Source organism: Cyprinodon tularosa, unplaced genomic scaffold (genome assembly GCF_016077235.1).
Source record: "Cyprinodon tularosa strain WSP-4 unplaced genomic scaffold, ASM1607723v1 ctg8, whole genome shotgun sequence".
Classification (NCBI taxonomy): Eukaryota; Metazoa; Chordata; class Actinopteri; order Cyprinodontiformes; family Cyprinodontidae; genus Cyprinodon; species Cyprinodon tularosa.
The window spans coordinates 827624-837617 of record NW_024039562.1 but is presented as its reverse complement, the minus strand read 5'-3'; the positions used below and the strand labels follow the sequence as shown (position 1 = coordinate 837617).

General features: G+C 37.3%; 1 protein-coding gene across 1 annotated transcript in view; it reads left to right on the top strand.

The window, feature by feature from the left end:
* Positions 1-9994, top strand: part of opn7b (opsin 7, group member b) — a 90849-nt gene that overhangs the window by 45520 nt on the left and 35335 nt on the right. The window lies entirely within an intron of this gene.

Genomic DNA, 9994 nt, shown 5'->3' with positions numbered 1-9994 from the left:
GAGATATCTATAAATTGGCCTGACCTGTGACTTTAATAAAAAAGATACAATAATATTTTTCCACAAGTTGTTCTGCTCTTTAATTTTAACTACGAAGCAGCAATTAAGACCACCACATCAAACCATAAATATAATCCATGAAAATTGAAGTCTTTTCTGTTCTTTAGAAAATGTATTTAATTTTCTCATTTACTAACTTATGTAATCCAATTTCAAATAATTGTGATTCAATTAATGACAAGACATAGATTAAGATATGTTGCAATCTCATGGCTGATGGGTGCATGTAATTTTTTAACAATCAATTCACCAAATTGCTCTCTAAGGACTTTTATACTTCATAGAGGAACTACAGCCTAATTAACGTCTGGTGGTACTCAGCATTTTTGGAATAAGCTACAAGGTTCTTAAAGGAAATTCAGACAGTGTTGCAGTTTTCAACTGAGCAAAGTACAAAAGATATATTCTCAAGGATCTTCAATCATTAATAAGCTATATTGTGCATAATCTTCTATCTATTTTAAGCATTATGTAATGATGGTATAAATATGAAATGATAAAAAAAATGAGGGTATTAATGTGGTGCTAAATGTATCATCAAGATTCTCTGAAGAAAGTCTATAGCAACATAGTCAAAATATGATTCATTGAACCATCTCTTAGCTTTAATAAATAAAACTCTTAATTCTGTGCTATCATGATATCATTAAAAGGATAAAATATATGCCTCATTGAGCGAAACTATTGCAAAAAGCACACTAACCAGAACACTTAAATGTTGGGAAGTCACAATAATCATACCCACAAATATTAAACTGCTCGGTTAAAATTACATGGAGCTTTGATATCCTTAAGATTTAATAACGTAGTGCTGTTAAGGGCTTTGACTGTTTAAAGTCAGATTTTAAATCATATGTTGAGTGCAATCATAACTCTAGCTGCTGAGAGTTTGCTGTCCTAATATCAGTGGAATATTATTGAGTATTTTATTGATGCAATGCATAGAACTTAATGGAACTCTAAATGATTGAATGGCTAAATTTCTGGGTAATTCTGTGATTTTTAAATTTGGTTAATACATCACTAAAGCAGCACATTAATCTTAAAAGGCAGATGAATAACCTTTGAAACTCACAGTTTTTGTGATTTTTTGGAAAATGGTTACATAATTGACTTACCACATGCTTTATCATTTCCAGTCAGGCTGAGATCCCTCAGCATCACAGTTATGGATCTGAAATACTTCTCTGGCAATAATTATGAATAGAATAGCAATGAATAAATATTACCAAAATAGAAGAAGTAAAAAATACAAAATTTTAGTCTGGCATTTGAGCCATTCTAACAAATTTCATCTCTACAACTACATTAGAGCAATACATGCCTAGGGTATTTCTCCTTCTGTAAGGTGAACTATTACCCCGGCTTTAACTATTTTGTAGGTTTTGGTACCAGTATTGTGTATATTTAACTCAATTCAGTTTATTTATATAACAACAATTAACAAACCATGTCAAGGCAATTTAAAAACTCAACTCATTCAAATCATACGGACAGGTTACAAAAGTGTTCTATGAAAACAACTGGTTTAACAGTCCAGACCAAGAATGTCCCAGTGCTGCAGTCCCAGAGGTCATGCTGGAAGCCCATCCTGGTCAGGGATCCAGAACAGACAGGAACAGACAGAACAGGCAGGATCCAGATCAGGCAGGAACAGAAACAGGTGGCAGGATCCAGACTTCCAGGCATCCACAGGCTCCCAGGAGGGTTCAGAGTCTGACTGGGACCAGAAGCATGACCGGGTGGTCACGCACAGGAGCAGACAGGATCAGGTGCAGACAGGCAGGCTCAGTGGAAGAGGGTGCCCGAGACAGGACGTGGAACCTGAACTTGAAGCAGGACTTTAAACTGGTCTCCTCCCTTGAGCCAGGCTTACTGGATAAAAACTGAACCTCCCCACATAATGAGCCAAAAACCCAGAGGACTCCGCGGGGGAGGAACAGTGGACGATCAGGAGACGAGACAAACACAAAAACCCTCTTTCCACTGGCTGCTAGGATCCAGGACACGAACCAAGGAACAATACTAACAGACAGGCTAAGAGAAAGACAAGTAATGATCTGGCACTGAATGCTCAGGCTGAACTGATAATAAACCAGAGGAAACAGGTGAGAGGAATAAATTATAATTGAGGCAGGGAGCGAAAAACCACAGGTGAAAGGAATGACTAATTAAGGGAGAGCAAACAGGCCAGATCATGACACCCCCAAGAGGCTACCCATTTAGAAAAGCCATGGGCCCCGTGCTCCATTTTCCTCACCACCAGCCTGTTAATACACTTCTACATTTGACTTATTTTACTTAAATAAATGGATACGTTCCACATGAAGTGTATTCAACAAAATTAATAAGTACAAACAGACATTCCCTACAGCATTCAACATCAAAGAGTCTTAAACAAAGGCACTGTGTAGCTACACCACTGCAGTCAGTTGACTCAACCACAACTAAAGAATTTTCCCCAGATATCAACCCATTTATCCTCAGCTTCAACATGAACCTCTCATCTAGAGCCTTAGCTGCTTTGGTGTTCTACAATTTTTAGGTATATTTCTGTTCCAAAACAACCAGTTTGAATGTTTTTTTTTTATTTTTGGTGGATTTCTTAGAAGCCTTCTAATTATCCATTTATTTACATATTGAAACATGCAGGCCCTCAAAAGCTGCTTACGGCAACCTCTGGTCAAAGAACCCATCCGGGCCTTTGGTAATTGTATATGACATATAGTATGATAGTATAATAACTTTAATAATTTACCGTGAAGAATTTAGTAATTTTTTTCATAATAATAACATGACTAATGGAAGGACACATATTTTAACAGTGTTTGACCTACAAGCAACATTTTTTTTTGCTTTTGTTCTTCTACAAGCACAAGACCTATGAAACATTCTGTGTCTGCATCCCTCTTTTTCCCTGTACTCTGTTTCGGTCCATAGCCTCGTCATCTCTCAGAGCAATTACTGCAACCCTCTTCTTTTTGGCCTCAGAAATCTCTCCATATAGTTCAGTTGGTCCAGGATTCAGTGGCTTGCTTAATTACAAAATCCCCCTTCATTCCATCACATCAACCCAGTCTAACAGGTGCTTTACTGGCTTCCTGTCATTGTCAGATTTCAGTTCAAAATCCTTCTGTTTGCTTTCAGTGTTCTCCATAATCTCTCCCCCCTACTTCTCCTACAGATTGCTACCGCCTTCTCCTTAGATGTTCCTTATCCATCCACCTTGTTGAGCCTCCTGCCCGGCTCGTCACTGTGTGGAGCAGAGGTTTCTCCCTCTCTTCTCCCAAACTATGGAGGTCACTCCCACCTGAAATTTGCAATATTGACTTTTTATCTCAAATTAAATCAAGGCTAAGATCTCATCTGTTTAATACTGCATACCACTGTAGCTGATATTGTGTATATGGTGTTATATGGTGTATTTTTGATTGTTTTGTTGTACAGTGTCCTTGGGGGTCCTGAAAGGCATGTTAAATAAAATATATAGTTTATGATTTTTTTTCTGTTCACAAAGCTTTTCCGTTACTTCCCTGTTCTAGGCAATGTTTATTTACTCTGAACTCACTACTCTAAAACATTCACTAAAATGCCAAAACTAAAATCTGATGAGGTCATGACGAGCCCTCCGATCCACTAGTTGTTCCATTTTGTGTTGTTTTCTTCATACGTCTGTGAGGAATCACTGTAAAAAGCATTTCGGTTGACCTCACTGTTTATTCGTTCTTTGGGTGTCTGTGTCCAGTTCTTGATCAGTCTCATTGATATGCTTTAATATAAGGGGAGAAAATAGAGCTACTTAGAAATATGTTCAACCTCATCTGCCTAGATTTTTGATGCAGCCTCAGAGTCGAGGTGTTACAGCTAGTGAGGGCTCATTAATTTGAATTTGTAAGGTTGTTGAACAGCTTCTGTTGTCTATTGTTGTTGGGTCATTAAGTGTGGCAGTCGTTGTGTGTTTTGTAGTTTTTTAAGCAGAGTTGGCAGTTCTGCATATGTCAGTAGTAAGTAGCAGTGGTTCTGTCCTGCTTTAGAATGTGTTTTCTTTTGGAATTTATTAGGGGCTGATTTTAATGTGGCGTTCTCTCAGCTGCAGGTCAGTCTCAGGTTTTTCATATTTTACTGGTCCTTATTCCATATGAATCTGCCACAAACTGCATCTGAATACTAGCAGGGACATTGTGAGATTTCTGCTTAGTCAGAGGGACAGAACCGTTGTGACTCTGGTACCCAATGTCTAACATTTTCACTCCTGTTCCTGTTAGTTTAACTTTTAAACAGCAGTAGGATTTGCAGGAGCTCCAGGCTGTGATGGAACATGACCGGCTTTAAGTGAAGTGACTGGAAGTAAAAGATTTTAAGTCAAGTTTGGTTGGTGCAGGCCATGCTTCCAGATCCTTCTGGTAGGTTCACTTCCAGTTGTTTTTATGCTCCCAGTTTCATTTCAGTGATCACCAGGTAAGACTGCTTCCCATGCTGCTGGACATATGAACGAAAAGTTCATATGTCCAGCTGGTTTTCTCATGAGTGTGTGAGAGGGGATGTTATTCTATCTTTGTATTCTATAGGGTTACGGTAGGTTAAAATGGGGATAGAATAGGTACAGTAGGACACCCTTACGTGAACATATAACCAGAATGATTAACAATTAGGAGGACCACTTATTTTAATGATCTGCCCTGAAAAAGAACATCCTCCACAATACCTTTAATTGGAGAAAAGTTATTAAAAATTCGACTCACCCACGGGCCTTAAACACACACTAAGAGTGGCAATGAGTACAGTGCCTGTGATTATTCTGGTTACAGGAGAGCCAGAAAATTTCATGTTGCAGGTCATGTAAAGTGGGAGGATGGAGTAAGTCATAACCTGATTATTGTGGTTCAAAATAGATTCAGAATATTTAAGAATAATTTGACTCAAATGAAATATCCCATTATTACAAATGGAATTGGAGCAGTGTAAACATGATTGTTATAAACTTTGGAAATGGCCATACTCAGTTGATAGTACCTGTTTGTTCAGTCTTTTCCCCTTTTGATGCAGGTGGAAATGAGAGGGAAGTGCAGTTTGGATCTGGCAGATATTTTATCTCGCTTTGGATGGCTATGTTCCCAATAGGGAGTGATACTCAGGGTACAGCTATGAGAGAAAGTGGAGCTTTTGATTTATACATTGTGAGCTATTTGTTACCTTTTTCTGAGCAAACTAATACTGGAGACTATTTTTAATGAGGCAAAGGGGACTGACTGTGTTTCTAAAGTAGTTCCAATGCATAAATTAATGGTAAAATGGAGGTTGGTTCAGGAAAAGGTTACCATGGAAGTGCATTCAGCTCTTACCTTTGAGGGAGTGTATGTCATTCTTGTCAAGGGTCTTGCAAGGAGACAAGCTGGAGATGAAACCTGCCACCTCCACCACTAGTAACAGTTTAATCTATTACAGGAAAGTCAGATGTTGGTGCTGGAAATCTTTGTGAGGTTTTGCGGCCTGCGCGGTGACACAAATTTTGTGGTGTGTTGAGTTACGGTCCAGTCTCTACCTTGAGCATGGGGAGGCAGAGAAGGTAAGGTTTCTTTGGAAGCTCTCAAGATGTCTCTTTTGCCTGTTTCTTGCAGTGGCTTCTTGGCAAAACAAAGAGTAGATCCCTCCCTGAGTCAGTTCTATAAAAAGCCTCTGATTCAAAGCTTTGCAAAGTAGGTGCTGTACCTTTTGAAGGATGAATTATTGGTGCTTGCCGGTTTTGTGAGATTTGCAGTTTTGCAGCCAAAGGTTGGGGGCTTCCCAACCTTTGGGATCTTCAAGTCCAAAAACTTACAACAACATTCTGCAATACTTTTCCCAGCCTTATTGAGGGGGGTTATGTCTAAGTATATTAGAACATGCCATACATGTCAGATGACACATCTGAGAGCGACTTCTTATAAAGAGATGTTGAGATGGGATTTTCTGTCATCAACACAACCTTGAAAAATAAATTCATTAAAACCTTATTACAGGTTTGAAAAGCTTACCAAATTCCTGTTTGATTCTCATTTTCCTTGTTTTCTCGTTGGGCCACTTATATCCTTGATGGATATAGAGTCCCTCATTCAGTCGTTCAATTTGTAGAAAAACTGTTTCTAAATTAATTTAAGTTTAGTTTACCAATATTGAATACATTCTGATTAAGTCTTATGATGGTAGATTATCTTTAGTATGGATATAAGCAATAGGCTAAAATAAACTTTCCTTTTCAGTTGCAAAAGTAAAAATTGCAATTTAAGCGAATTAACTTAGTACGTAGAAAAAGTGCATGCAGAAGAGTTACTGTATACCAGAGACTACCTGAATAAAAGCTAATTGGGGGGGAAATGAGGAACGCTAAGGAAATGATTTAATGGTGAGAACTGATTAATCTAAACATTTTTTACTGTTTACCTCTTTTAGATGAAATTGGTCACGAGCCCCCCATCCCTACACCCCTCTCATCCACCCCCCACACCCCCATCCCCATCCCCAACACAAGAAAACCAAATAAATAAAATATAAAAAAGTATCTGCTAAAGCAGAGCTGAAAGGACAAGGCCACAAAGTTTACATTCTGAGAAATATGGTTGATGGGGTGACCCTGCCAGAGCTGATATATAACTATTGTTAAATGTGAGATACAGTATACACTGAAACTATAAGGGGTGACATGTTCTGGCATTGAGAAGAAAATCCATCACTGACTGTGACTCTTAGTGCAAGATATCACATCCTCCACACTCCCATTTTAAAGTCCAACTCTCCTGCTGGGTCTCTCAAATTGTTCCAGCACAGAACACTTTTCGAATTTCAAATGACTTTCTAAACAGATCTATACTCTGCATGTCTAAGTGCAATGCATCTAAATGGCCTATCTCCTTTAGGGATCTAGGGAGAAGAAAATATACGCACTAGGCTTTAGGAGTCTTGTAGGACAGGAATATTTCTTACGGTACTTTTTTTTTTTTTTTTTTTGCTCATGTTATTTTGGCTAAGTGTTGAAACTATTCATGAAATAGTGCATTCACAATAGTACTGGACAATTGTCGTTGCCAATATTCCCTTAACATACAATTCCCTTTTTTTCCATCTTAATTAAAATTTACCCCAGTATTTTGTATGCGCTTTACTGTCTCAGTCATCAAAATCTACATTTATTTGCTGATTTTTATGGTTTACCTGTCGGGGCTTGTGGAAAATTAGACTAAAAGCCAGAGTCAAAAGGCAAATTTAAAGTAATTTAATTGCAGCTGTACTTGACAGGGGCTTAGAGAGAAAGCTCTTGCATCCTCAGGAGAGCATCTTAATTTTTGAAACATTAACTGAATGAGGTCTTGTCATCTGACATCCAGTGACACAAGAGAGGGAATTAGAAGGTTAGGTCTCCACTAAACAAAATTAGGCACTCTAAATCTCTAATCTTTCAACTTGCCAAGTTAGAGAGCAGAGGCTAAAACCTGACATTAATAATGAAATTGTAGAACACTAACACACTTGCAAACCAGAAAACATTGACTCCACCCTGGCAAGTCTGTCCAGTCTTTCTCTCTCTGATATCATCAAGCCATAGTTGACCACACATCTGCCATTCTATTTTTCTTTTTTGTTTGTTTCTTTCTTCAGACCATTCTCCATAAATCCAAGAGATATCTGTGATAAAATCCCTTTTAGATCACTAAGGCTGGATGAGACCAGTCCACCTTGTACCATAAACCTGACCAGTTTTGGAATCCTTATGTGCTGAAGCTCAAATCGAGCCTAAAGTGAACTTCAGCAAGTCTTTCTCACTATGTTGCTTTGCATACACACTTATTTGTTACCATGCTTTTGACTGACTCACTATCTGTGTTAGCAGGTTGTGTGTTGGCTTGTGAATATATATCACCTATTGGCATCAAAGGTGGTGAAAGTCTACCTGCTGGCCTGGTAGCTTTACATTTACACAATAATCTAAACAATTCCTTCTGATATCAGTACTGTTTATACTATTAATATGATGACTAACTCAATAAATGGTAGGTTCATTCAGAGGGCAGCAGTATCTGAGGAATATTGGAATGGTTAAATAAAAAGGAGTAAGAATTTATCCTTCCTTAAGATGTGTCTAAGCTACTGTGGGATGATGCTTCAGGCCTTGGATACTAAATGTAAAGAGAATTTGATACGGAAGTGAGGGGCTATTTTAAGAATTTGCTTAGCGTTGCAAACATGACAATCTTTTTTTGTATGCATATTTCCCATTTGAGTGTTTGAATAGACTTTGTTTTTGCTTTCTTTTTTTCTTCTACCACTGTTGAGGTCTATGTATTCATTCATTTATGTCTCTGTGACGTTTTTTTTTTCTTCTTTGTATATTTTGTCATCGTAATTGCTGTATGATTTTTACTGTTTCCTTGCCTTAAATAAGGACATCCATCTTAACATGATAAAATCTTCAGTGCTTATGTCTAAAAAAGGTATAAAAAAGTAAACTTCATACCTCTTCATTCTCAGACCTTAACATCAGCAATCTTTCCAATGCCTGGTTAACCTAAATGTCAATACTACTCAAAAAGTCCAACAAGTAAGCAAAAATAAAAAAATTTAATCTCAAATTTGTTAAATTGCCAAAATTTCATCATTAACATTTTTTGGGTAATGCACATCTACAAATGTGGTAATCAGGCTATAAAATTCTAGGATCAGTTGTTATAAGCTACTAAAATTATTGTGCTTTATACTAAGCTATATATGGTTACAAAGTTCTATGGCTATGATGTTCTCTTAATTTTTAAAATTAACTTTAGAGGCATTTTTATGCAATTTCTTTTAAGGTTATTCATGCTATGTATTGACAGTGACACCCATGACTCTTCACACTAGTTAAACCCTCCGGAGCATATCCAATGTAGTTCCCTGCAGGAGTAACTCATGTCCTTCTTCCTTTTCTGGATGAAGAGCTGTCTGTCCACTGATCTCATTCTGTCTTCCCATAAGGAGGTTGAAGGATGACTGATCTATGCTGATGTCAGAACATGACCTCTGGAATATGGAATAATCCTGTCCTACTTATTGACAAATCCAGTTTTTATTGGAAAGGATAGGCTTGGAATAGAGGAGCTCCATGACCTTAAGATGATCCACAATAAAAAAAAAACCTAAATCTGTGGAAATTGCACCAAAGAATGAATTTTTTTTTTTACTAAAATTAATATACTTGAATGCTATACTTTAGCATTTTCATAAAAAATAATAGAAACTCACATTTCAAATTGCTTAGGGATATAAAAACAAAAGTCATAAAAAAATTCTCAGAATTTTGATTTAAATATATATACGATTATATTAGTAACTAATATACTAGTAAAATTTCAAACATTTTTAAACTAAGGTTCTGTTAGATTAGTTTAAGAAGGTAATGTCTTTATTAGTTGTCTGTATTTGTTTTCACCTACTGCACACCTGTGAGATTCAGAGGTGTGTTTTCATGAAGCCACTCAGCCTAGAAAGCTAATTTCAGCTGCTTTTACCTGGGATCTCATTCCTTCGGTCATGATCTAGATTTTATGATCTTAGATTAGAGTAGGAATGTAGAACGACCTTTGCATCAAGATGTTTGCCTTTGGTTTTCAGCTCTCTCTTCACCTTAACAGCCTGGTTCACCATCCACATAACTGGGGCAGCCGCACTTTCCCCATCACTCCTCCCATTCTCCAATTAACTTCTCCACTTGAGGGAGAAAGCAACACTACTGAGCCACAGCACTTCATGAAAGGAAATAGAACTCAGCCACATATTCAAATTTATTACTTGCAAACATCCAAATAAACCCCAACACCTGTCTGACAGGAACACTGCTCATCAAAGTTACTGGAACAAAAGCATATCAATTAACATTTTAAATTAACACTGGAATTAATTCACAATATATGATGATCTCTTTAAC